The sequence below is a fragment of the Maniola hyperantus genome, chromosome 20 (genome assembly GCF_902806685.2).
Source record: "Maniola hyperantus chromosome 20, iAphHyp1.2, whole genome shotgun sequence".
Taxonomy (NCBI): Eukaryota; Metazoa; Arthropoda; class Insecta; order Lepidoptera; family Nymphalidae; genus Maniola; species Maniola hyperantus.
Genome location: NC_048555.1, coordinates 8,814,125 through 8,840,381, shown reverse-complemented (window position 1 = coordinate 8,840,381; position 26,257 = coordinate 8,814,125). Strand labels below are relative to the sequence as shown.

Below are 26,257 nucleotides of genomic sequence, written 5' to 3'. Positions count from 1 at the left end.
TTGGAAGCCCACCGTTTATCTGTTTCTGAAACTGCCTGCTTACTGCCACTTCAGCTTCGCAACTCGTTGATGTCCACGTCATAGACTTGTCTATAAAAACCCCTGCAATAGAAAGTCATTATCCTTATACCTCGTACCGCGTACGTGAGTATTTTTTATCTGCTAAGATACATATAAAAGGGAATGTCCTGAATTACTGACTCATCAGCGCGTGCGATAACGTTGAAGCTGAGATTGCGAGGATAGCAAGTACTGACTATTTACCTTTTGTTATGTAAGCACCTAATAAGAAAGGGGATTTTTCAGAGATAGTATAGAGCTATGAATCAGCTTAGTTTGTGAGATGTAGCCAGATTTTCGGTACTTTCTACTTGCCATCACTTACTCCATACAACCGTAGTTTGATTCTCATTTGAATATTAAGCAACCTATACGTACCGGCTAGACTAGTAAGCCGTGAACAGACCGAGAATGTATGTACGAGTCAGGGCAGATAGGGGCAAAAATATCAATATCACATATCCAAAACTGCCGGGCTGATTTCAGGTGAATTCCTCACCAGGTACGTACCAATTTTTAAAAAGATTTGAAATGATAATTTTTGAAATAACTTAAATTTTTTTGAAGCTCTCAAATAAAATAAAATTCCTGAATCAAAATAAAATAACATCTTCAGATGTATTAATTAAATTAAAAATTATTGAGTAGTATTTCTTAAATTTTAAGAAAAGAAAAATATTTCTTTATGTCCATTAATTATATAAAAAAAGTGATCGCGAAAGATTTTATTGAAAGAAAACTTATTCAAGTAAAGTATATTGCCTTCAATTTTAATAAAAAATTTATAAAGTCATTTGGATGCCGCCCGAAACCAATTGCTAGGCTCTCCGAGGGAAATCCCGTAGCAAGCAGCCTCGGAATTGCTTTCCTACTTGCTTGCTCAAATCTTCACCCGAATCTGTTTACCTTAATATCTATCTTTTTTCGTACATTGCCTTTGCTCATTATTTAATTTTAAAAAAGATGATTGCTTCGGAATTAGTTTGCATGCATTCAATTGCAATGTATCCGTAAGTGGGACATTTATACGAACTCCATTACGCACAAATTTATGTGACACAAATCCGCAAAGGAGCTCAGGAAATAAATTAAAACAAACGAAATCGCATACGGACACAGATATATCTCACTCCAGGGACTTAGTACAAATAAATAACAACATTACGGTTGAACGATGAGCTTAATCGTAGCACCATTGGCACAGAGCTAAGATAGTGTCATTGGTTCGCGCTTTAAGCGGAGTTTATCCATAGAACTCCTATACAAACGTACTTTGGCTCTCCTTTGAATATCTATTATAATTATAATCTTATATCTAAATATATAAAACGAAAAGGTGACTGACTGACTGACTGACTGACTGATCTATCAACACACAGCACAAACTACTGGACGGATCGGGCTGAAATTTGGCATGCAGATAGCTATCATGACGTAGGCATCCGCTAAGAAAGGATTTTTAAAAATCCAACCCTTAAGGGGTTAAAATAGGGGTTTAAAATTTGTGTAGTCGTCCGTCAGTTACATACAAAATAATATTGGGTATCCTCTCCGTCCTCTCGCACACATTAGGTACTTTGATAGCTGCTATCGGAACTTCAAAAAAGTGGCTGTGAAATACGGACGGACAGACAGACAGACAGACCGACAGACATAACGAATCTATAAGGGTTCCGTTTTTAGCCATTTGGCTATGGAACTCTAAAAACGCAATCTCTCTTCGGCTCTACATAAGTTTGCAAAACGACGTTTGTATAAGGAGCGCTGGGGAGTGCGCTAGGGAAACTTTTCTTAAAATATAGTGTCGTAAAGCCGAATTTCGGTGACAGGAACAAGCTATCAAGCTGTTAGCATTGACCATGAATGTTGGGAGTGAGATCTAGAAACGACAAGGCGCATGGCCGCTTCTGTGTCTTGCAAATTGTGCAGCCAGACGTCAGTAGCAGTACCGTGGGGCAGTAGTCACCGGCCGCCCAGCCTCGCGCGCTGACATGTCGCGTTCCGACATCGAAATACTTTGAAGTCTTCGCGCGACTAAACGAACCCAAGAGTTCAAAATTACTAAGCAACCTGTGTCGCTCTCGCTTGTGCTGTGCCTTTGAACGAAGAGGAAATTGTGACAAAATGACGGAAAAAGGATCGCGGCGTTACGTTCGTAGATAAATTAATTTGAGGGTGTCAAAAGCTTACAATGTTTCCCGCAATGTTGTCTGTATGTTCGGATGCCTACAATCCTATGGGACTAACAGTGTTACGTTGAAATCTAAGATTCACTGTGGTTTGTTCATAATATTTTGAGTGTAGTTGTTGTGATTTTAATTAAGTTTTATTTCGCAAATTTGGTATGACGTCATCGCTTCCTAATTAAATGGAAAACTTAATTATCAATATGTCGAAATCTCGGCGATAAATCAAAACTTTTGGATAATTTATTATTATGATCAATATTATACAAGGTTAAGCTTTCGAGGATTTAATCTTTCGCTGCTGCCAAAATAAACAGTGCAGTCTCTTATACCTAAGGATTAATGCACTTTTCTTTACGTAAAGAGCGTCATGTCTAATTGCAGACTATCGGTAGGTACAAGAGGTCTGTTGAATATTACTATACATACTTACATACTCGTAAAATATACCATATCAAATCGCATAAAACGGGTAGCAGTTACAAATAACTCTTTACAAAGGACAAAAATCAAAATATGTATTTAAAAACAAAAGAATGACGGAGTAAACTGCCCAAAGGAGTAACACCATATTCAAAATGCTGAAAAATTTGCATTGCAAATAATATTCTTTTACTGCGGCCCATGTAAGCCATGCCAAGCTTTACATTTTTTAATACGAGTTCAAATTAGAATGAATATACTTACTTAGGTACCTATTTAGGTTCAAACTAATTAACTAATTCGCTTCATACCTATCCCTATCTTCTTCAACGTACCGTATGTATTAGGTATATCTATATGAATCCACAGCTCATTAATTTTTACTTCAAATTAAATACGAGTGTGCAAAATATAAGTAACTGAAATAATATAATATTATCTACCCCATGTTACGTAATACATATCTACCAGAAAGGTAAAAGTCGGTAGAACAATTTTATCATTTTAATAAACAATCGTATACTAACAATCGTTTTGTTAGATGTATTTTTGAAATTTTGTGATGTTTCATTATTTGGCAGTTGAAACTGAATCTATTTTCCAAACACATAAAACGATAAGATGACTGACTGACTGATCTTTTAACACACAGCTCAAACTACTGGACGGATCAGTCTGTTTGGCATGCATGTAGCTATTATGACGTAAACAGCCGCTAAAAATGAATTTTTGAAAATTTTGCCCCTAAGAGGGTCAAATAGTCGTTTGAAATTTGTGTAGTCCAAGCGGATGAGGTCGCGGGCATAAGCTAGTTATGAAATAAATCAGTATCTAGAATGAATTTAAAGAAGTCGTAGAAACCCCTGCAACCTAACCTGAGCTGCGTGGTCTTCGACCACATTATTTGCCTTACAAATAAAACTCATAAAACTTGGCATTTAGCGTACTGCCGTGCGCCTCGATTATGGATATTCATATTAGATGTATGGTTTTAATTGGCAATGGCAACAGTTTATTATTATTTTATGATACCTTTGACACGACCCTGCAAATTACCTATTTCTCTACCTATCTAGTTCGACAAAACTTCTCAATACTAATCTTATTTGAGTCGCCGGGCTTTAGACTGCGCGGTTTTCAAATTATAAGTCAATATTCAAAAGGTGGGAGCATGCCTTTGTCCAACGACTTTAATAACTATTGCTTATTCAAAAGCTAGAGTTTAATTTTCCAACCCTATTTTGACTGGAGGGGACTGTTTTTAGTAGGTAGATGATGCCTGCAACTTCAGCAGCGTGGATTTTGATTTTTAAAAATTCCGTGCGTACCTACCTACTCTTTAATATTCCGGCATGAAAAGTAGCTTAAATATATCCGTGTTCGGGATGCAAGCTATCTTTGTACTTACCGAATATCGTCGAAAGTAGGTAAGTGGATGAACCGTGAAATGGTAACATGTAGATAGACATTATATACTTTCGTATTTATCTCGCAGTATGGATTTTAAAAGCTAATTTATAAAATACCTACCCTTTTATTGAATGTCCGTCTGTTTGTTCAGAGTAATCTTCAAAACGACCATTTTAAAACATTAGCCGCCAGACGGAAGACAAGACATCTATAAGCAAGGAGCAATCTAGGATATTGTTTATCATAAAATTATTAAAAGCTCCTTAGTATGGGATTGATGATATCGTGTTAGTATCACTTTGGTACCTCTTTCAGGCGTGCGGCAAGTACTGCTCGATGCTAGCGTGACCTAATTAAGTTTTATGACTTTCCATATATGTGGCGGGTGCACCCTATTAGGGACTACTTTTAGAGTGGTAATGAGTTGTAGAAGACGGCCCTAAATTATTGCCAATTCGGTCCCGGACACATTGTATGTGTATCAAATATGCAAGTCATAATAATAATCATCATCATCATCAACCGATAGACATCCACTGCTGGACATAGGTCTCTTTTAGGGACTTCCACACGCCACGGTCTTGCGCCGCCTGAATCCAGCGGCTCCAACGCTGCGTCTTCCGGTGCGAGGTCGCCATTCTAGCACCTTGGGACCCCAACGTCTATCGGTTTTACGAACTATGTGCCCTACCCATGGCCACTTCAGCTTCGCAACCCGTTGAGCTATGTCGGTTACTCTAGTACTCCTACGGATCTCCTCATTTCTGATTTGATCACGTAGAGAAACTCCAAGCATAGCTGTCTCCATCGCCCTTTAAGTGACTCTGAGCTTTCTTATGATGCCCATAGTCATAATAATATGGTGTGCCAATCCGCACTGCGCCAGGACATGGCCTAAATCCTTCTCTTTCTGTGAGGAGACCCGTGCTCAGTAGTGAGCTAGCGATATCCAATCACAATCTGAGAACGAGATGACATTGAAGCGTATACCATAGTGTCAAGTGACCGCTCTCCGGGTCCCAATTGGCATAATCCGCATAATGTATATCGCATTGCTTACAGCCACTTGAGACTTGACATTACGATATTATGCGATGTCAAGAACTCAAGACTCGATCAATTCATGTTTTTAGGGTTCCGTAGTAAAACAAGTTTCATTACGTGGCGACCATCTGTCCGTATGTATGCACTCGTAACTGTCATTCTATTCAAAAATTGGTCAAGTGCGAGTTGGACTCGCATACGAAGGGTTCCGTATCATCGTATAAGAAATAACACTTTTTAATATTATTTATTTTTCATGGCGGCCATTTTGAAACTTTTGTTATTTTTTGTTATACCGGCTATAGAAATACACATTCTGTGAAAATTTCAACTCTCTACCTATTACGGTTCACTAGATACAGCCCGCTGACAGACAGACAGACAACAAAGTGACGGTTCCTTTTTTCCTTTTGAGGTATGGAACCCTAAAAATCAAAATTTAATAAATTTTGTTGTGGTCCTTATTAGAAACGCGGGTGCCTAATTTGGCCTACATAAGCCTTTTTTAAACTGCTTCTCAAACAGTTAACAAAGAAAGCTGATTACTTTTCCACCATTTACCTATATAGGATCTTCACAAAATTTTATTCAGAGTAGGTATCCTGGTTTGAACTTCAATAGATCAATAAATTTTCTTATTATAAGTATTTTAATAAAGGTGACGCTTATTGGTTGCAAGTACCTTATTATACTCGTATAGATTTATTGAATACGATAAATTAGCGATCACGTGGTGCCCAGACTATTGTACCCTATTAATTCATGTTTATTAAACAAATTAAGCATATGAGTGCGGTATCGGATACTTACGACGGCTGACGGCTAATTGTCGGTCTGAAGAAGCGATGATTGTAGCGTGACTCTTCAAACCTTGCTTTTAAATAGGTTAATAGCGGTCTCCCGTCATTAGCTCCATACAACTGTAGTTTGGCTCTCATTTAAATAATAACCAATCAAACTCAATGAAATTTTGTAGAAACGGTATAAGAACTAATATGTATCTAGTCTGGTGGAAATCAATAAAAAATGTTGGCGAGTTGCAATACGAGAACAGCTCAGCCTTGCACTTAGGTAGATATACTTATCCACACTATGCAATCAGCAATACAATAATCCTTTTGGATAAAGTCTTCACACGTTTCATTCTGCCACCTAAGAATCTTGTCTAAGGACTCCATACTCCATTAGCGACGATGACGTGTGCAAATCTCCTCTTATAACGGTAAATAACATTATAGATCTTAAAGTATCTGAAGGGATCTTAGGTAAGTCCCAGTCTACTTTTTTTTTCAATTCAAAAGAAAACTATAATTATACCAGAAAAAACTTATCACTAAAAAATGTATATTTACAAAAAATATACGCCGTCCAAATGGTCATTTATGGGCATTGTGTACTTGATAACAAACTAAAGAGATCATAATTACACAATCGTTACATCTGCCCACAAGACTAATTTGATTTATTAGAGCAGTACATTTACTATAAGCTGTTGTAATGTAACGTAGCTTTTTTAACGAGATTTATTTCCCGACTTTTTTAAGTAGTAGGTACCTAGCTTTCTGAACTGGACAGAATATTGACTTCTAGCACTGTATTGGTAGCCTGCATGAAAAATTGAAACAGTGTCATCGCGACAAATTTTTCAAAAATAAAATTTTATCCTTATCCTTATCCTTACCTTTTATTTTATTTTACCCGTTCTTATGAAACTGACCTAACACATTTTTATCTATTGAAAACTATTGTATCAAACCTATCAGTATTTTTTATGGTCGTGTTTTTGCTTGAATTACAGTTCCACGTTTTTTGTCGAAACATTACGGCAATTAGAATTGGTTTTTGCACTGAGGTCAACAATAACAAAAAGCGTTGTAGCGATGCAGTATTCAGATCGAATAATTCGATTTAACTCTCGCTCACTCGCACAAACAACACTGTTCGATTACTAGGCACTAATAATTTTCTATGTACTTAGTTTGAAAAATAAAACAAACACATTTGTGAGTAGCGCGCTAGAATTTTATCAAAGAAATCACTGAGAACTCAAATCAGATAAAATTGTATGACTATTGAAAAGTATCTGCTCCCTAAGGTCTCCTGCAACCTCCATAATCATGCCAGCTCGAACCACCAAAGTAGGTATATCGTATTGTCGTCAGAGTTGCATAACTTTGCAAAGTTTCAAATTCATACTGCAATATTATTAGAACCGTGTGAAAAGTAACTTCCTAGATGCTTACCTACATAAAGATTGCCACTTGCTAGATTGCTACTTTATACCTGATAAAGAGAAGCTACAGGCGAAGCTGATATTAAATTAAGAATGTAAAAATAGCTTATTTTAAATATTATACTTACGCGATTTTAAAACGATTTATGAAAGAATAAAAATATATAGGTACTTCATCTTCTTGCACTAGGTAGTTCCCACGTTCCCTCGAAGCAACTTTAAAGTAAGATTGATTAGACATCTCGAGTACAATGTCATTGCAGTCTAGGTAATATTGATATTGATGGAATGGATTCAAAGAGGACCTCCCACACCTCTAAATTGCTTCGCGGTGTAAAGCATCTAAATAATAAAACGTGATGAAAAGCCACCCGACCTCTCAAATTATAACTTCGAGCCCTAGGGCTCACCCCCAGGCGGAGTGTTGGAGACAATACGCAGAGAAACTTTCAGCTCTTATAAAACAAGGAAGGTCTGGCACGCGCTGGTTCTTAGGCCAATACTTAGTATACCTAAATGAGAATGAAAAAGACGTGCTAATATGCGTACGCATTGTTAGGAAATTAGTTCCACACAATTATGTAGACAACATACACCACATAACATTAACTATTGGAGCTGTTCAGTTTACTTTGAAACAAAATGGAGAGAAAAATCTCGTCGCGTGTCGACTGTCGATGCACTTCGATTCCGCGCCAAATACCTATGCCTTGAGCCTGAATTATGACGCACTGTTCATGTTACAAATCATTAGCACCTGAAAATTAAAAATAATATTACTTACTAGCTTATGCTCGCGACTTCGTCCGCGTGGACTACAAAATTTCAAACCCCTATTTAACCCCCTTAGGAGTTGAATTTTCAAAAATCCTTTCTTAGCGGATGCCTACGTCATAATAGCTATCTGCATGCCAAATTTCAGCCCGATCCGTCCAGTAGTTTGAGCTGTGCGTTGATAGATCAGTCAGTCAGTCAGTCAGTCAGTCAGTCAGTCAGTCAGTCAGTCAGTCAGTCAGTCAGTCAGTCAGTCAGTCAGTCAGTCAGTCACCTTCTCCTTTTATATATATAGAAGAAGATTAGCCCATAGGCTAGATGGTAGTAGTAATAAAGCTGCCAATTTATAATAGTATTATTTTATAATAGGTAGGAAAAAAAAAAACCTGTAAATTTAAATACATTGTGATGGTTTTCAATACAGAATTTTTTATTATTCCATAATTTAATCTTCACTTGAAAGCATTTGTAATACAGTGTAATGTGTTCGGATCTCTTAAAGTATAGGTGTAGGCCGCGTAGAATTCAGGACAGGGCTTGCTGCCAACTACTCAAACTTTAACAATTAAAAGAGCTGTCTCATTAAAATACGTGCTTTGAAAACGACCGCAGGAATATGTATTTTTTCCAATGCTGAACAAAAATCTATGTAATGTCAAATGTGTCACTAGTCACTACGCCCGTGGGCATGCAACATACAGTCTTCACTTTTTAAGATTGCATGATTGTTGATTATGATTTATTGGTTTCTCGGAAATGGCTCTAGCGATTTGGTTAATTTTTTTTATCTAGGCATTTCCGAGTTCCCGTGAGAAGAACTCAAAAGACACGCCCGCCCAGTACTAGCATTTATTTATCTCGTTCGTTAAACTTGTACCTACCTACGGTAAACGAAACCATGCAGGCTTATTAATACCTGCATTTTCGGGGGAAAACTCTGGGATGAACTGTTGTATACTAGGCCGGTCTTTTGAGTAAAGGAACATTTACCACGGGATATTACTTATAATATAGTATCTACTAACTACGTTCGTGTAGTATCCATTTGGCATCAGAGTTAGGTACATGAATTTTAATACGCACTCTAGGCACTACTATTTACTTAACAAATATTAAATTGGGGCGCCAATATCAGTAATGTGGTTATATTAACCACAGGTTGGAAATTGAAAAACATGGAATATGCCCGCATCGTTTACCAATTGTGGCGATTGACATTATAGATTATCAATTTATACGATGTTAAATTATACTTATTGGGTGCTTTGAGAACTTATAAGGTTATTTATTAGTGTATCATAGATAATGCCCGCGAATTCATCTGCGTGTGTTAGGGTTTTTTAAAAATCCCATGGGAACTCTTTGATTTTCCGCGATAAAAAGGAGCCTTTATCCGTTTCCAGGGTGTCTCTATATTTCTGTCTATCTCTGTATAGTTTTGTAGTAAATAAATGGTTTCCGCTAAGTCGTACGCGTGGATATATAGGTATAGGCTTTTTAAAAATCCCGTGGGAACTCTTCGGTTTTTGGGGACAAAAAATAGCCTCCGCGATGCAAGTTATCTCTGCACCGAATTTTGTCAAAATCGGTTTAATTGATGGCCCTGAAAATTTAGCAGACAGCTTTCACATATATAATATTAGTATGGATAGCTGACCCGCCCGGCTTCGCTCAGGTGGAATCTCTAACAATTTTTCTTAGTGAGGGTCTACGTTATTGAAATGTAAAACTAAAGATGTTTAAAAATTTAGGTCAGGCGTAGAGTAACAAATAGATAGTCTTGCGCACTTTGTTGTGTGAATGTAAGTAATATTGTCAAATATTATGATGTAAATGAGATGTGACATACAGAGAGGCAACCATTTATTTGGGACATCGTGCACGTTTATTTGCTCAATTGGCAGCTTGCTCATTTGAATACAAATTGAACTTTATTTTTCTTTGAAAAGAACTCAAGCAAACAGTTTAATAATTATTATGTTTATCGAAAATAAGAGACTTTAGTACATTGATGAGAACGAGGAAAATAAAAATGCTTATTGAAACTTTATTGTAATCTTCACGGTTTTATTTTTTTTTATTTTTATGCCAATTCATTTTAAACATGTTTGAGTTAGCATTTTGTCATTTAGTATGGATGGCCCATCGGGTGGGCATCGTTCTTCAAATGGTCCTGACTTGAGATTTCCATTTGGCAGATGAACCTTACAGTCACATATTTAGGGTTCCGTACCTCAAAAGGAAAAAAGGAACCCTTATAGGATCACTTGTTGTCTGTCTGTTTGTCCGTCTGTCTCTAGGGTTACTTCTCTTAATTTGAAAAAATTGCTTTTATGATACGGAAAAAAATAGGTGGATAGTTTGAAAACATAACTTGTCATATTTTTTTAAACTATAACTTGACATTTTCTAATAAAGATTTACGTATTCAAAGTCACTCCAGCTCTTCAGGGACAACTGCCTGAAAATGAGACATTCAAAATTTCGTGAGATTGTATGCAAAGTATGTAGGTATGCCTCTGCATTTCCCGTAATAAATTAACCGCGCGTCCAGTTGATGTAGGAAGTGATTGATGCACTGCTCTTAATTATCATGAATTTCAATAATAATTCTGAGATACGGTAACTGCTCGGCTGCAAAACTGTTTTTAAGAGTTTCTAATGCTAGTTTAGTTGGCAGAATGTTGGGAAAAAGAATTTAAAGGAGGTATTTTCAACTGAATCCGCAGTATCAGGTATCTAAATCATTGATTTGAAGTCGTCAAAATCACAAACGTGCATCGATACGGCAATTCTTGTGCCTCTGGTATCAAATTATAGTATTATTAATTATAGAAGCAGATAGAAGACGACACACGATATAAAGATAACTAGGTTAGATATTTCGCGTCGATCTTGACAATGAGTTTCTGAGAATGGCTTCTCGTATTGCCACATCATTAGAAAAACTGTCTGGAATAATATCTGTATCCATACTTAATAATATAAATGCGAAAGTGTGTCTGTCTGCCTGTTAGTTTTTCACGGCCCAACAGTTTAATCGATTTTGATGAAATTTGGTAGGTACAAAGTCAGCTTACATCCCGGGGAAGTACATAGGCTTCTTTTTATACCGGAAAAGTAAAGAGTTCCAACGGTATCCAAAGTCGCGGGCATCATCAAGTTACTAATATTGAGAAAATATTATGATAAAATTTAGTTGGCGATTGAAAAATCTGCCCTAAGTTTTGTGCGCTGTTAAAACTCCGATCAAAGCAAGTTCGAACCACTGAGTAGACCTTGATTGCTTAGCTACTTGGTTTAGTACTTGAACTTGGTTTTTTCATGCAGGTTCTCTCTATAACGTAATTCCACACATTAGAAAGGATTTTGAGAAATTCCAATTTTTCTAAATACAAGGATTTTGAGCAACTCCATCCAAGTTGCAACATAAATCGGGGCGAGTCATATTTTTTATCTACTTACTCTTCAATGCCAATAAATGGGAAACGATTTTAGCTTACGCTAGGTAAGAAGAGTAATTATTACGCACTCTATTTTTAAGTAATGCCTGGCCGTGACTCTCGATATATAAATAGATCGAATAATAAATATCGTGGAAGAATTCGATTCACGTACGGAAAGTGTTTTAGACGGCTTAGGGCTAATTTTTTAATCACCAAATAAGCGAGCTTTGATATTTCGATAGATTTCTAATACGAAAACTGTGAAAACCTCATTCCTCAGTTAAAGTTTATTTGACAATTGAAAAATCGATTCTAAATTAAAATAAACAATTATATAAGTCTTTTTAGAGCCTTTTTGTGAGGAAAACTAATCATGAATAACACCTGCTAAGGGAGAGCGCGGTAGTTATGTCGGACTCTAGCGGCTAAAAACATCTCGAAGTTCCACCTAACCGCCGACGATGGTGCACAGGGATCAGAAACTCCTTGTAACTCCGCGAGCGGGTGTCCGCTGCAGCAGACCCCTAATCCACCACTGGGAAACTACGTAAAGTAACTTTTCAGGTTACCTTTTAAAGTGACATAATATCAAATAAACCGGAGAAGCATCGTAATTTGGCAACTCCATACAACTTTGGTAGATTAATGTAACTCCAGTGTCACATTTGTTAACATAAAAATTTTGCTAATGGGCACGTTATGGGTCCAACTGAATAAATATGTAGCCAAATACAGTGCAGACAGTTTACAGACGTTTAAACATCCTTCTTTATGCATTGATATTTTATAAAAATTAAAGTCATACAAATTATTAAAACTTATTGTGCAATTCTGATAATACCGCGATCTTATCAGACAATATTACTTATTGCCTTTTTTTAATATTTCGGTACAGTTGCATCTTCTCTGATCACGAACTCATTCTTTTATCTATCTTTTCAATTTCGTTAATGAAGTGAGATAAGTCGTTATCGGTTTTTCGACTTTTATCGGCATTTGAAATAAATAAATTGAAGCTCTATTTTGCGCGAAAATTAATTAAAGTTTTTATTTTATTGTGATTGTGATTTGATTTTATAGTAAGAATATAATAGGTAGATACGTGCTAATAATAGTATTTATTAATAATAGGTACATCATATCGTCAACCTAATCATCATCCTATACATCATCATGATCGCCGGTCCACTACTGAGCACAGATCTCCTTTTGGAATGAGAAGGGCTTAGGACATAATCCGCCACGCTGGCCAAGTGCGGATTGACAGACTTCACACATCTTTGAGAACATTATGGAGAACTCTCAGGCATGCAGGTTTCCTCACGTTTTTCTTTACCATTAGAAGAATTAGTGGTATTTAATCGGCACGAGACCATACGGTATAAAAATACCTTCAAGAAATTATGTCTAGCAGTGAACGGCAATAGGTTGAGACAGTTTTCGATGATAACCTGCCTTGGCCGAAGACGACCTCCAATGTCCAGGGAAGACCTAAAGCTGGCGACGCTGTTAAAATACTTCTCTTCTCCATTTTCTTGATTACATTCTTCATAACTGAAGATCGGATCCGTAATTGAGTACATTCGAACGTTAGATATAGCTCTACGCTCTGTTCGGTCCTCGGCTTTTCAATATCGGAGGTACGAGAAAGGTCACTGAGTGACTTCACCTGGTCAGACCAGTGACTAGGTGACTGACCGCATGAATAATTGAAAGTCGCAACCACCGAGTTTCTTGCTGGTTCTTCTCGGTATATCCTCGGTAACCACTCAGTGGTAGATTCACTTGCCGATTCAGAAGTCTGTTTGATTAAAAATCTTTCTATTTCACGGCCAGAAATACGCTGAACTTGACTAGACAGGGAAATTATTTTACAATTTACTACAATTTTTAGATGGAAATAATTCGAGGTTAACATGCAGACGCGCCTTTTTGCCCACTCGATACGATACTATGTTTACCGGAAACTTTGATGTTTGTGCCAAAGTCATCACAATCGCGCTGCGAGCAAGTGGCAGCGGGTGCTTCCAAAAAGTTGTTGCTTATGTATTTACTATACCATTCAAAAACGTTTAGAAAGATAAAAGATAATTATATGTTTAGAAGTCTAAACTGAATTATACATATGATACAAAAGCTAGATTACGCCTACAGAACCCATTAAAGACGACATTATACCTGCACACTATGATCATTCAAATTTTTTCTCGTGTTAGATTTAAAGTTACACTAACATGAAATAAGAAAGGTATATACAGTATGTATATAGAGTGTGTCCGGACATGAACTAGCGATATTTCAAACATGTATATAACAACTATTTTTAAGCACAAATACAGCCATTTTGTTTTTTGTTTGTTGGCTGTGCGTTGATAGGTATATAAGTCAGTCAGTCAGTCAGGACTTTGAATTTTATATATATACAGATTTCACACTACGAATTAAACTGCAAAGTTAAATAAATGGTACCTACATGTAAGTAGGTACTTACGTAAAACAAATAATAATAATTGATTAATAATATATTCAAGATATTCACATTCATTTGATGTTTTGCTTCACAAATGTTTTATTTTATTTTATTACTCACTGGATTTAACTGCAATTGTTTAACAAACTTTAAGCCTCAATAGCTCAACCGGTATAGGTGTGGACTGAAAACCGAAAGGTCGACGAATCAAATCCCGCCCGTTGCACTATTGTCGTACCTACTCCTAGCACAAGCTTGACGCTTAATTGGAGGGAAAGGGGAATATCAGACATTTAATATGGCTAATATCCTTTAAAAAAAAAAAAAACTTTATCGCTTGTCTCAAGTAACAGGCAAAAGCCACGTGAGCTACCAATTACTAATAGAATATCAATGTGTTATTTTATTACAGTATAAATTAAAAATACCTAATGCCTATTACTTCACCGCGGTTCACACCAGTGTTGTGTTAGGTGTGCAGCAATCATGCCGTGTTTTGCGCCGATAATATTATTTTCCTTAACTTACGAATTGCTTTCCCACGTTGCTTTGACTTTATCGATATTATGATTCGCGTCCCGAGACAGTTCCGTACCATGACATCTTCACTTGACCGGGGTTCCCCAAAGTGCATGTGTTTCAGTGACAAAGTTTTGTTTAACGGATGCTCGCGTACTAGTACTGAACTGTATGAAATTAACTTCAAATATTTTGTCTCGTAATAATTCCAATACATGGGATTAGAAAGTATTGTTTTTCGGATTTAACCCTTCACTTTTCATTCCATCTGTGCGTCTCAAGTCTGGTTTGATCATCAAACTAGTCAGTGAGTTGGACTCTTACGGCTTACCATCTTTTTGACCATGGAGTACATTTTAAATCGATGCAAATCCGTCAAAGATGGATTACGGAGATCTGCCCGGGTTGTTAAGGAAAAATTAACATGTGCCACGGAGTATTCGCTGAGTAAGATCCCTAGTTTTATTTCCTATTTTAAACGTTACTGCGGTTTTATTTATTATTTTATGCTTTAGAGAAATAGTCACACATGCTTAGCTCGCACATCCTATGGTTACGGAGGGTCACATGTATGTAACTTAATTTTTTCAGCCTTAATCTTACTTATCTTTTTTACTTACGCCTTACTGCCGCACTCAGAGTCGCTTAATCGTTACTTAAGGCATCAATTAGTATGGATAAGGAATGCCTTAAGTGACGATTACCTAAGCGATTCTAAGTGCGGCTGTTAATTTTATACGATTGATTGATTGATTAATCTCAATATAAGACATTCGATAGATGTAGATACTCATACAATACATATAAAAGTCTTCTATAGAATGTGTCATCGTTCCGAACCCGCAGCGTAAAATAAATAATATAATTATTACAACGCTAAGAGCTTTAGGTACAGTAGATATACATAAACAAGAGTTTACATGAATAGGTGCTCTAATTTTGACCCTCAGAGCACAGAATATATAATTGTACTAACGTATTCAAAGTAAGTATAGTTATTTATATTATTCCCTAGGGATCAGAGACTTTTGAACAAAAAACATTTTTTGACCATTTATTTGATGATGGCGCTAACGGAAGTTTAATGTGATTCATTAATCATAAACAACCTAAGTAGGTACATGATATTACGTGGACACAAAAGTATTATAATAAATTTGAATTTATATGTGAGTACTAAAAAAGAGCGGACGAAGTCGCGAGCATTTAGCGACTACACAAATTTCAAACCCCTATTTCACCCCCTTAGAGTTTGAATTTTCAAAAATCCTTTCTTAGCGGATTCCTACGCAATAATAGCTATCTGTAAAATTTCAAGCCCTGCCAAATTTCAGCCCGATCCGTCCAGTAGTTTGAGCTGTCCGTTGATAAATCAGTCAGTCAGTCAGTCACCTTTTCCTTTTATATATTTAGAAGATACCAAAATTGCTATCCATACTAATCCGAGTTATGAATATTTTTATATATGATTAATTTACTATCCAAATTTAATACGGCTAGATTTAGGTTTATAAAATAACGTGGGAATTCGTTCCTTTTTCTAACCTAAGTATTTAGTAGGCTAGTTTCTAAATCACAACGATTTAGGAATAAAGCAATTCATAATTCATAACTAATAATATAAATGTGAAAGTGTGGATGTTTGGATGTTTGTTACTCAATCATGCAAAAACGGCTAAACGTAGCATAATGTTACTCATTGGTTAATCCTCTACTTGTATGTGAAAGTCCCGTCAAAATAGGTTCAGCCGTTCCAATGATAAGCCCGTTTAAACAGACAGACAGACGAAACTTTTAAAAACGTGTGATTCAGTTATGGCACAGTTTAAATAACCATATATGAGCTTAATATTTTGAATTAGATTGGATTTATCATCTACCTAGTTACTAATAATGATTTATTGGAGCAAAAAACATCACAAGACTGTAAAATTAGACATCATAATAATGTAAGCGGCTACAAGTTTCATATTCAAAGGGAACAAAAAGTAATACGGACAACTGCTTTCAACCCCAAAAAAACATGAATCTGTTATCGTAAGGGCGAACGAAAACAGGGATCAATTTCGTCAAAGTTGGAGGTCAAATCTGTACAAACATACATAAGTACATGTGGTCCAGTGTCATTTTCATAAAAGATTTTGAAGAATACGCCTTTATCTACGACTTTGCTTGCCACAAAGCCCTACAACTAACCCTAAGCCCTATAACCAAGCTATGTCACGGATTATACCTAGATACGTATTATAAAAAATCGAAAAACTGCTTTTCTTCATGATGTGATATAAAACAATTAACTGCCATTGCTATTTTATTGACTTTGACACAAGGTTTTTTGTGTCTGTTATGCTAGCCCTGCTATTTAGGAAGATAATATTCCATACTATATCTGGTTTTCTTGACAAGTTCCGCCTCGCAATAAATATACGATATAATTTCATTTTATACTATTAATTTATTGCAAACTAGATGATGCCTGCGACTTCATCCACATCCGATTCAGATTTCAAAAAATCCCGTGGGGATTATTTGAATTTTCTGGATAAACAACGTCCCATTTCGATTTCCGGGATGCTAGGCTATCTCTGTACCACGTCACAATCGGTTAAACAGATATGTTTTTAAAGTTCTTGTGGGAACTCTTTAATTTTCCGGGACCGAAAAGGCATGTAAGGCATAGACTAGATTTCATCCCGGAAAATCAAAGAGTCTCCCACAGCATTTGTAAAAAATCTAAATCCACGTGGATGAAGTCACGGATATACCTAATCTATTTAGTACAAAAGATAGCTTGCATCCCGGACACAAATGTATTATAGGCTAATTTTTGCCCTGGAAAATCAAATAGTTTCCCCGGGATTTTTGAAAACTTAAATCCACGTGGACAAAGTCGTAGGAAAGAAAATAGGTTTCCAATTTAAGTTTTATGATGCTAAACCCCGCGACTTAGGTAATTAATTACATAAAATTAATAAATTATATTATGCCATAGTATTTATCTATTGCGTCGATCTCTACATCTGATAAATCAACGATTTGATTTATTAGAAAATACATAATATCTAATGAATTAGTCATAATATACACGTGTGGTTAGTTAAACGCATTTAAATTAATATAATTAAAATGGATAAGAAATATTTATATTACGCATTTGATTATTTATTTATCATCTTTGTTTTACTGTTTACAACAAAAAAAATATTTTTCTTTTTTTGTCATACGTATTTTTTTGTTTCAACATACTCAGTCCTGATTTCACTAACGAGTAATCGAGTTACGTCTAACTGAGGAATAAATTGGGTGTAGTGACTAAATAAAATGGGCGTTTGTATTGAAAACCTGCCAAAATATCAAATTTAGTCTCAGATAAGACTTATTTTACGTTGGTGGAATCTGCCTTTAGTAGGGCAATTATTATACTCGTATTTCTCTTTTTTAAATAGCATAAACTAAATCACAATAGGCTACTTGACTCATATCTAATTTCGTCCAATAAATGATTATTTATTATAGTATTTTGCTTAAGACAACGAAATATATCAATAACAATTATTAAAAACGCAGGATGGATATATAAATCCAATTTAAAAAAATACAATTTTTATTTTTATTTGAAACGCAGAAAACGCTGTCAGCCATGATGTGACAAAGTGTAAATATGTAAACAAAGAAATGTCATCCCTAATCCCTATGTCACGCGGGGACTAACGTAGTATCCATATATATAAAATTTAGAGTCCTGACTAACTTATATATCAACGCACAGCCTAAACATCTAGATACATGAAATTTGGTGGGTGTGTTCTTTGTAGGTAAAGAGAAGGTATCCACTAGGAAAGGATTTTTTGAAATTCCACCCCTGAGTGGGTTAAATGGAGGTTTGAAATTTATGAAGTCCACGCGGGCGAAGTCACGAGCATAAGCTAGTTTTTATATATTTCTAAAAACTCATAGTAAACGTAAAAAAATATCGTTTTCTCGTTATAAATTGAATAAGTTATTAAGTAAGACTTACAACAAAGTGATCTTTGCAAAAATAAATTTGGGTTGAAGTCGTTAGTCATATAGGATCCCTTTAAGCAAGTCTTTGCGTGTTACGTATATTTATTTCACTGGGCACTCTAATTCACAACTTTCCTGTGGTCTATATCGATGCGTTTTTTACATTCTTGGATGATACAATAACGATAATTACTATATTTTTCATGTAAACTAGTATAGAAGTCATGTTTATTAAACTTTGGGAGGTTATGCTGTTGTTTACAAATGCATGACGTCAGAGCACAGATAATCTATCGGCCAAACATGGCCGACAGTGTTTTTACCTGTCTAAGAAAAAAATATTTTTAAATTAAAGTTTTACGGTTTTTAGGGCGCAAAAAAATATAGTGTTAATTTTTTTGATATAATAGGACAAATATTAACCATTTAAGACCAACTTAAAAAAAGTGTCAAGTAGCCTATCCTGTTCAGACATTCAAGCTTGTTGAAGAGGTACCCCGTCCACACGTACAAACCTGTGTTACTTCCCGACATTGACTTATATAATATTACTTCATCATTTATATCGATGCTTCCCGACAACTTCTTGAGTGAAATTTTTTGGTTGAGGTTACCTACCTAGCTAAATAATTCTAACACACTACTATATCATTATTGTATTTATAAATATGTAGCTTGTTGATGTTTTATAATCTCTACATCAATCATCTCAAAGAATTTTACTAGTGAACTGATTTGTTATGAATTATGATCGTAGAGAATGCTAAACGAAAACGTCAGCCTGTCCGTTATTCGTCGTAAAAAGTTGCTCAATATTTTTCCCAAATTGTGTAAGCAAACTATTGAGGCTAATTTTATTATCCTTATGACTTGTTGTTATCGGTATGTCAAAATACCCCAATCCGGGAAGAACCCGTATGTATTACTATGTTTCTTAGTAAAAAATTATGTATTACAAACGTGTCTCCAATCATGTACTCGTACTAACCTATACATACCTACTTAAATATCGGATATTCATACTCTATGTCTGGGGTAAATAATTTAAATTTTAAATCTTTTGTCGATTATTTCAATGTTAAAATGTTACAAAATTATTATAAAAAGTTTAGAATTTCTTATTTTTGCATAAAGGTCATCTTATTCGTGTAATAGTTAAAAAAAACTAGCGCATGAGAATTGAAATTTTTGTTGGTTTAAAATGATTTTGTCAATAGAGTATTAACAATACAACAATAGTTGAAATACTATAATACTTTTGGTATAGAGTTGGTGAGTTCTAATGCTAGGTCTATACGTGCGTACATGCTCGACGTTTCTAGCAGATTCGAATGCTTTGATCGCAACGTTGAGCGTCGATATGCTTAGTGTTCTGAGCGTTTCCTAGTGTTTCCTAATACACAGTGTGCTAAATTAGTATGGAGGGATCAAATTGCGACGAATGACGTCCTATAGACAGATTTACCGTAAAGTTCATGTCACTTTCGTGAAATAGACATGATATACCTACTAGGCCTCTGTTAAGAGACGTGTCCCCAGCAGCTTGTATCCGCCATTCAAACGTAGTTTGGTTATCATTTGAAAATTAACCAATGAAACTCTGTAGATATAAAATTTTGTAGAGAACTTATAGACAAAAGAGAAACGAACTACATTTTTTTGGAGCACACTACAAATAAACTCTTATAAACGTGACAGTAGATTACAATAATCTGTCAAATCTTGTATGGAGATGTCAAATCACGACTTTTGCCCATCTATCCCTATACTATAATGCATTGCATAGACTCATAAATATGACAGATTTACTTCAACGCGTCACGTTAGCTGAGCTCATGCTCATGTACCTATATCTATAGGCCGCGACAGGTCGAGATGGCAATCGGGGTATGAGGCGGGGGGTATGCCCAGCAGACCCGCACGTCTCCCGCACTCGCCCGCATCGGGTTAGCGCGGGGGTTGTGCGGGTGTGCTGGGCGTTCCCTTCCCGAGTGCCATCTCGACCTGTCGCGTACTTTCTTGTAGTCATTTAGTGGAACTTTACAAGTTCACAATAAAGGTTGCTCGTCAAGCATGTGCCTACATGTGGGCTCAGCTTATAGTGAATAGGGCATTATCCACAATAGCACAGAATATATAATAATACTAACGTACAAAAGCAACAATGGTAGGTATACTGATATTCCCGTAGTAGGTATTTATTTAGGATCTTCTAGAGTTTTGAAATGCTTTTGTCCCTTTCTATTCAGTACCTACTTAAAAGTTTAACAGTGCAATATTGTGTGTTCAAATGTTTTTTTGTTAGTTCAATGATTGGGAGAAGTTTTTGAAACGTTAGGACGTCCGCCTTCTAATCGGAGGTTGGGGGTTCGATCCCGGGCACGCACCTCTAATTTTCGGAGTAATGTGGTTTTTAAGTAATTAAAATATCACTTGCTTTAACGGTGAAGGAAAACATCGTGAGAAAACTTGCTTGCCTGAGAGTTCTCCATAATGTTCTCAAAGGTGTGTGATGTCTGCCAATCCGCACGTCGCCAGCGTGGTAGACTATGGCCAAAACTCTTCTCACTCTGAGAGGAGACCCGTACTCTGTAGTGAGCCGGCGATGGGTTGATCATAATGATGATTCAGAAAGTAGTCATTTATCTAAACAGCGCAGCGAGAGTAAAACGCTACATTTCCTCCCTAGGGAAAGAAAATAATTCAAAAAAAATTATCACTACTCCCAATCTCCACCCACAATTTTTTTATTGAGGAAATACGAAGGGCACCTATAGGTACAACTGCTTTGGTAACACTTTTGTCTAGCGGAGCGCTTTCAGCACCTTCGTTTACCAGGACATACCAGGGAAGTTTATGTTAAAAAAAAATTGGAAACCAAGACAATGTGGCTAGTTCCGTTCAGTCACAGCACAATCTCTAAACTAAAACTAAAATGTCACGTCCTTTCATAGTGTTGCTTACGGAAAAGGATAGCACTAGATTTGGACCTGTTACACATAATTTCGATTAGTTTAGAGATTGTGTACAAAATAATCGGCCCCATTCTTTTAATAAGTTAATACATTGGTAGTTTCGCTAGCCAGTTTCAAAACCCACACTCCACATAATCTAAATGGAGTATTTTATTTACTAAAATAACAGAAACCCGCTATTGATTTAAAATTGAACGCGAACACAGATTAATTAACAATACACATGCAATACACATAATAATATAGTTGGCTTAGTACGAGTTTACACATCTTTCGTGTTTCGACAACCTATAGTCTAAACTGCCTTGTTTTAATGCTCAAGGTACCTATTGAATATTTTGAATGAAGATTTGCGACTGTAAATGTGCGACTAATGCTAGTTGATTTACAGTCATAAACTGCTCAAACTTTAGGTCCATTTTAATCTGACGTTATATTGTTTCGATACTTGAAAACTATCAACTATTTCGAGACGTGCAACCACGTGCTAAGCGAACTGAAACCGAGAGTTATTATGTTGCAAAATACGTTGACAGTCGTGAAGAATTCTGACAGTTTCTGACTGATAACTTTCGTTCCGTGTACAATTTGCTTGGATATATTTTTGTGCAATCTGTGTTTGGTAATAAAAACTGAAAACTCCTTTGACTGATATGAGTGGGTACCTACTTAGCAGATTATTGTCACGGTTATTAAAATCGCTCAATGGACGATTAGACACGCTTGGTTGAATCGTTTCTGAGCGATTCCCATATTATTACATGTTGTAGTTGTTAGTTATATTGATTTTTAGTTCAACGGTTGATCAAATTGTCTAACTTTTAATTTTATGGAAATTCTTAAAATATTATTCACCTGGTGGTAAGTGATGATGCAGTCTAAGATGGAAGCGGGCTAACCTGGAAGGAGTGTGGCAGGTTTTATTAAACCCCCTTGGTTTCTATATGGCATCTTACCGGAACGCTAAATCGCTTGGCGGCACGGCTATGCCGGTAGGGTGGGAACTAGCCACGGCCGAAGCCAGAAAGACCAGAAAAGATATCATAAAATTCCAAACCCCTGCCGGGAATCGAACCCGGGACTTCCCACTAATAAGACCACAGCGCTTGCTTGCCACGGCACTGCGCCAGGGAGGTCGTCAAAAGGTAGGTAGAGGTAGATATAAATAGATATCTCATGACAACTTAAACTGTTACGATGCAACGGTTAGTAGGTATCATTTTATAACAATAACAGGATAGGTATAATGTTTCGAAGCCACTTGGGCGGTCGTCAGTACCGTGGACATCTATCCATATCCATACTAATATTAATAAAAATATGCGAAAGTGTTTCTCGTCACTATCATTTTAACGGTAACGCCGTGACAAGGAATTTACTACTCCCGTGAAGGAATTTACTACTGTCAAATATACTCAAGAAAATAGTGTACGTATAATGCGTGCAAAATGAGTTTTACGCGCCGTTTTAGCATTTTGTGTCAACTGTCATGTCAAAAGTACAATTTTAGTCCTTATGTTAAAAGGTGAACGTACTTTTGATATGACAGTTGACACATAGAACTAAAATGGCGCGTGAAAACTTATTTTGCACGGACTATAGGTACATAGTGTAATAATATAATCTGTGCCAGGAACAAATCAACACCAAGGCTGACAAGTACCTATTAAGTTTAGGAAAGGTAACACACAAAACCCCTTTAAAGATTCCGAGACTAGATACTTGCCGAGGTGACCTCAATAAACTCCTAATCCCATTAGGACCTTTCGAGGCGATTTCACAAATTTACGGTTAGATACTAAATATATCAGTAAATATTTGTGTTATCGAGATTTTCACGAGCACAAGTACCTACGTAACTGCAGAGATTGTCGGTTTGTGCAGCGGTGATATTTCACTGGTTTATTAACTTAATCTAATCCAATTTATTTTTAGATAGGTGATCAATTTGCTAGTTGCTATTCTTGTCATATTCAATTTGGTTGCAACGTCGTCTTCGTCAACTGATAGACCTCCACTGCTGGACGTAGATCTGTTGTAGGGACTTCAACCCGCCGTGGCCTTGTGCCGGGTTAGAGCGGGGCTCTGCGGGTGTGCGGGGCGTTCCCTCCCCGATTGCCATGTCCACCTGTCACGTACTATACTTGGATGAATTGTCTTGATCGTACAGACACTAGACAGTAGAACACAACGACCCCTAACCTCGCTATCACTCAGAGATAAGATAATTTTAATAGTCTTTCGACCTTGCGAGATCCACGAGGAAGTGCATTTATCAAAACAAATGCACAAACAGATTTATTTCTCGACAGTCTCGCCACAGGGCGTAAGCAATGTAATCATTATGTAGAGCGATATAAAATTGCACTTTAAATACCTCTGCAGTGGAAACTGCAAAATAACAATGATACACAGTAAGTCAATTTATTATTGGTCTTCTATTGGATTTTAGATATTGCAAGTATTGCAACTAAACTTAGACGCGCCTTTCGCAGTGTGCAATAGCTTTAGTACCTATACAGCTTCTTGTAGTAACACTTAAAGAAGTTTATTTTTCCGTCACTCCATACAGCCTTCGTATACATACCTAAACTAACTGTACATTGGGGGAGCTATGAATTAGCTTAGCTTATTGTATGATAGTATATAATGTCTTGCCGGCGTTGAACATGAGTTGTGCCAAGAGTACTGCCTGCATTTCAGCCAGCCGCCGGTCTCATTGCTAAACAAAGTAACACATGTACATTGTACACCTACCTAAGAAAACACAGGAAGCAAGGAAGGCAGATTTATAAGGTGCCAAGATAAATTCGTAAATTGTGCATTTTTACCATTAATGTTTTTGTTTTCTTTGTTTATTTATAAATAAATTATGATTAAAGTTATAATAGGCTAGTTGACACTTTTTTTAAGTTGGTCTTAAATGGTTAATATTTGTCCTATTAGATCAAAAAAATTAACACTATATTTTTTTGCGCCCTAAAAACCGTAAAACTTTAATTTAAAAATATATTTTTCTTAGACAGGTGAAAACACTGTCGGCCATGTTTGGCCCATAGATTATCTGTGCTCTGACGTCATGCATTTGTAAACCACAGCATAACCTCCCAAAGTTTAATAAACATGACTTCTATACTAGTTTACATGAAAAATATAGTAATTATCGTTATTGTATCATCCGAGAATGTAAAAAACGCATCGATAAAGACCACAGGAAAGTTGTGGATTAGAGTGCCCAGTGAAATAAATATACGTAACACGCGAAGACTTGCTTAAAGGGATCCTATATGACAAAGACCCAAATAAACCCAGCAACCCAGTTTGTTGTAAGTCTTACTTAATAACTTATTCAATTTATAAAGAGAAAACGATATTTTTTTACGTTTACTATGATTTTTTAGAAATATATAAAAACTAGCTTATGCTCGTGACTTCGCCCGCGTGGACTTCATAAATTTCAAACCCCCATTTAATCCACTCAGGGGTGGAATTTCAAAAAATCCTTTCCTAGTGGATACCTTCTCTTTACCTACAAAGAACACACCCACCAAATTTCATGTATCTAGGACCAGCTGTTTAGATGTTTAGGCTGTGCGTTGATATATTATAAGTTAGTCAGGACTTTAAATTTTATATATATCGATACTACGTTAGTCCCCGCGTGACATAGGGATGACATTTCTTTGTTTACATATTTAATGACGTCACATCATGGCTGACAGCGTTTTCTGCGTTTCAAATAAAAATAAAAACTGTATTTTTTAAAATTGGTTTTATATATCCATCCTGCGTTTTTAAAAATTGTTATTGATATATTTCGTTGTCTTAAGCAAAATACTATAATAAATTATCATTTATTGGACGAAATTAGATATGAGTCAAGTAGCCTATTACAAAGGTCTTATAAAGCTGTGTGCGCATGCGTAGACTAACATTTTAATACCCGACGCACTTTTTTTTTTAAATATATAAAAGAAATGAAAGCTGACTGACTTATCTATCAACGCACAGCTCAAACTACTGGACGGGTAGGGCTGAAATTTGGCATGCATGATAGCTATTGTGACGCTTAGAGATTGATTGCTAAGAAAGGATTTTGGAATATTCAATCCCTAAAGAGGTAACATAGGGGTTTAAAAATTGTGAAGTCCACGCGGTCTTGAAGTCGCGGGGTTAAGCTAGATATACTTATCATAAAAGTACAATCCAAAACTACATCGATATAACTTAAGCTCTTAGTTAAAAGTTCTGTCATTTCGTATTTCACTTTAATAACTGCCAAATGAAAACCTAATTACAATTTTAATCTACTTTAATCTGTTAATAAAAATTGCAAATAAATTTGAAAAAAAATGCAAATGATGAAATTGATGAATTAATGAGCAAATTATAATTTGCTTAGTAATGTTAAAAGAAGGTCAATCTAAGCCAGATCTGTGTGAATATTTTTTTTAAATCATATTTTGACGAACCTAGTTTTGAGTTCACTACGAGTAGACATAATAGTAGAAATTAAAGATTTACTTATTCAGTGTGTATACTCCTCTAAATGAAGATTTTATTTTATATATATTGCCTTGTTATGTAATATTTTTATCATGATTCATTACATTTAATTTATTATTAACATCCGGTTGAAGTAGACATAGTAGTAGAAATTAAAGATTTACTTATTCAGTGTGTATACTCCTCTAAATGAAGATTTTATTTTG

The 26,257-nt window shown here is 35.9% G+C and overlaps 2 protein-coding genes and 1 long non-coding RNA gene across 3 annotated transcripts in view; 2 read left to right on the top strand and 1 right to left on the bottom strand.

Annotated features, from left to right (window-relative positions):
• Secp43 (tRNA Selenocysteine associated protein) overlaps nucleotides 1–26,257 on the bottom strand; it is a 414,926-nt gene that overhangs the window by 272,301 nt on the left and 116,368 nt on the right. The window lies entirely within an intron of this gene.
• LOC117991854 (potassium/sodium hyperpolarization-activated cyclic nucleotide-gated channel 2-like) overlaps nucleotides 1–26,257 on the top strand; it is a 264,983-nt gene that overhangs the window by 141,528 nt on the left and 97,198 nt on the right.
• LOC117991855 (uncharacterized) overlaps nucleotides 1,990–26,257 on the top strand; it is a 58,098-nt gene continuing 33,830 nt past the window's right edge. The window contains exon 1 of the long non-coding RNA XR_004674966.2: nucleotides 1,990–2,338. This is a non-coding gene — a long non-coding RNA (uncharacterized lncRNA). The remainder of the gene's footprint in view (nucleotides 2,339–26,257) is intronic.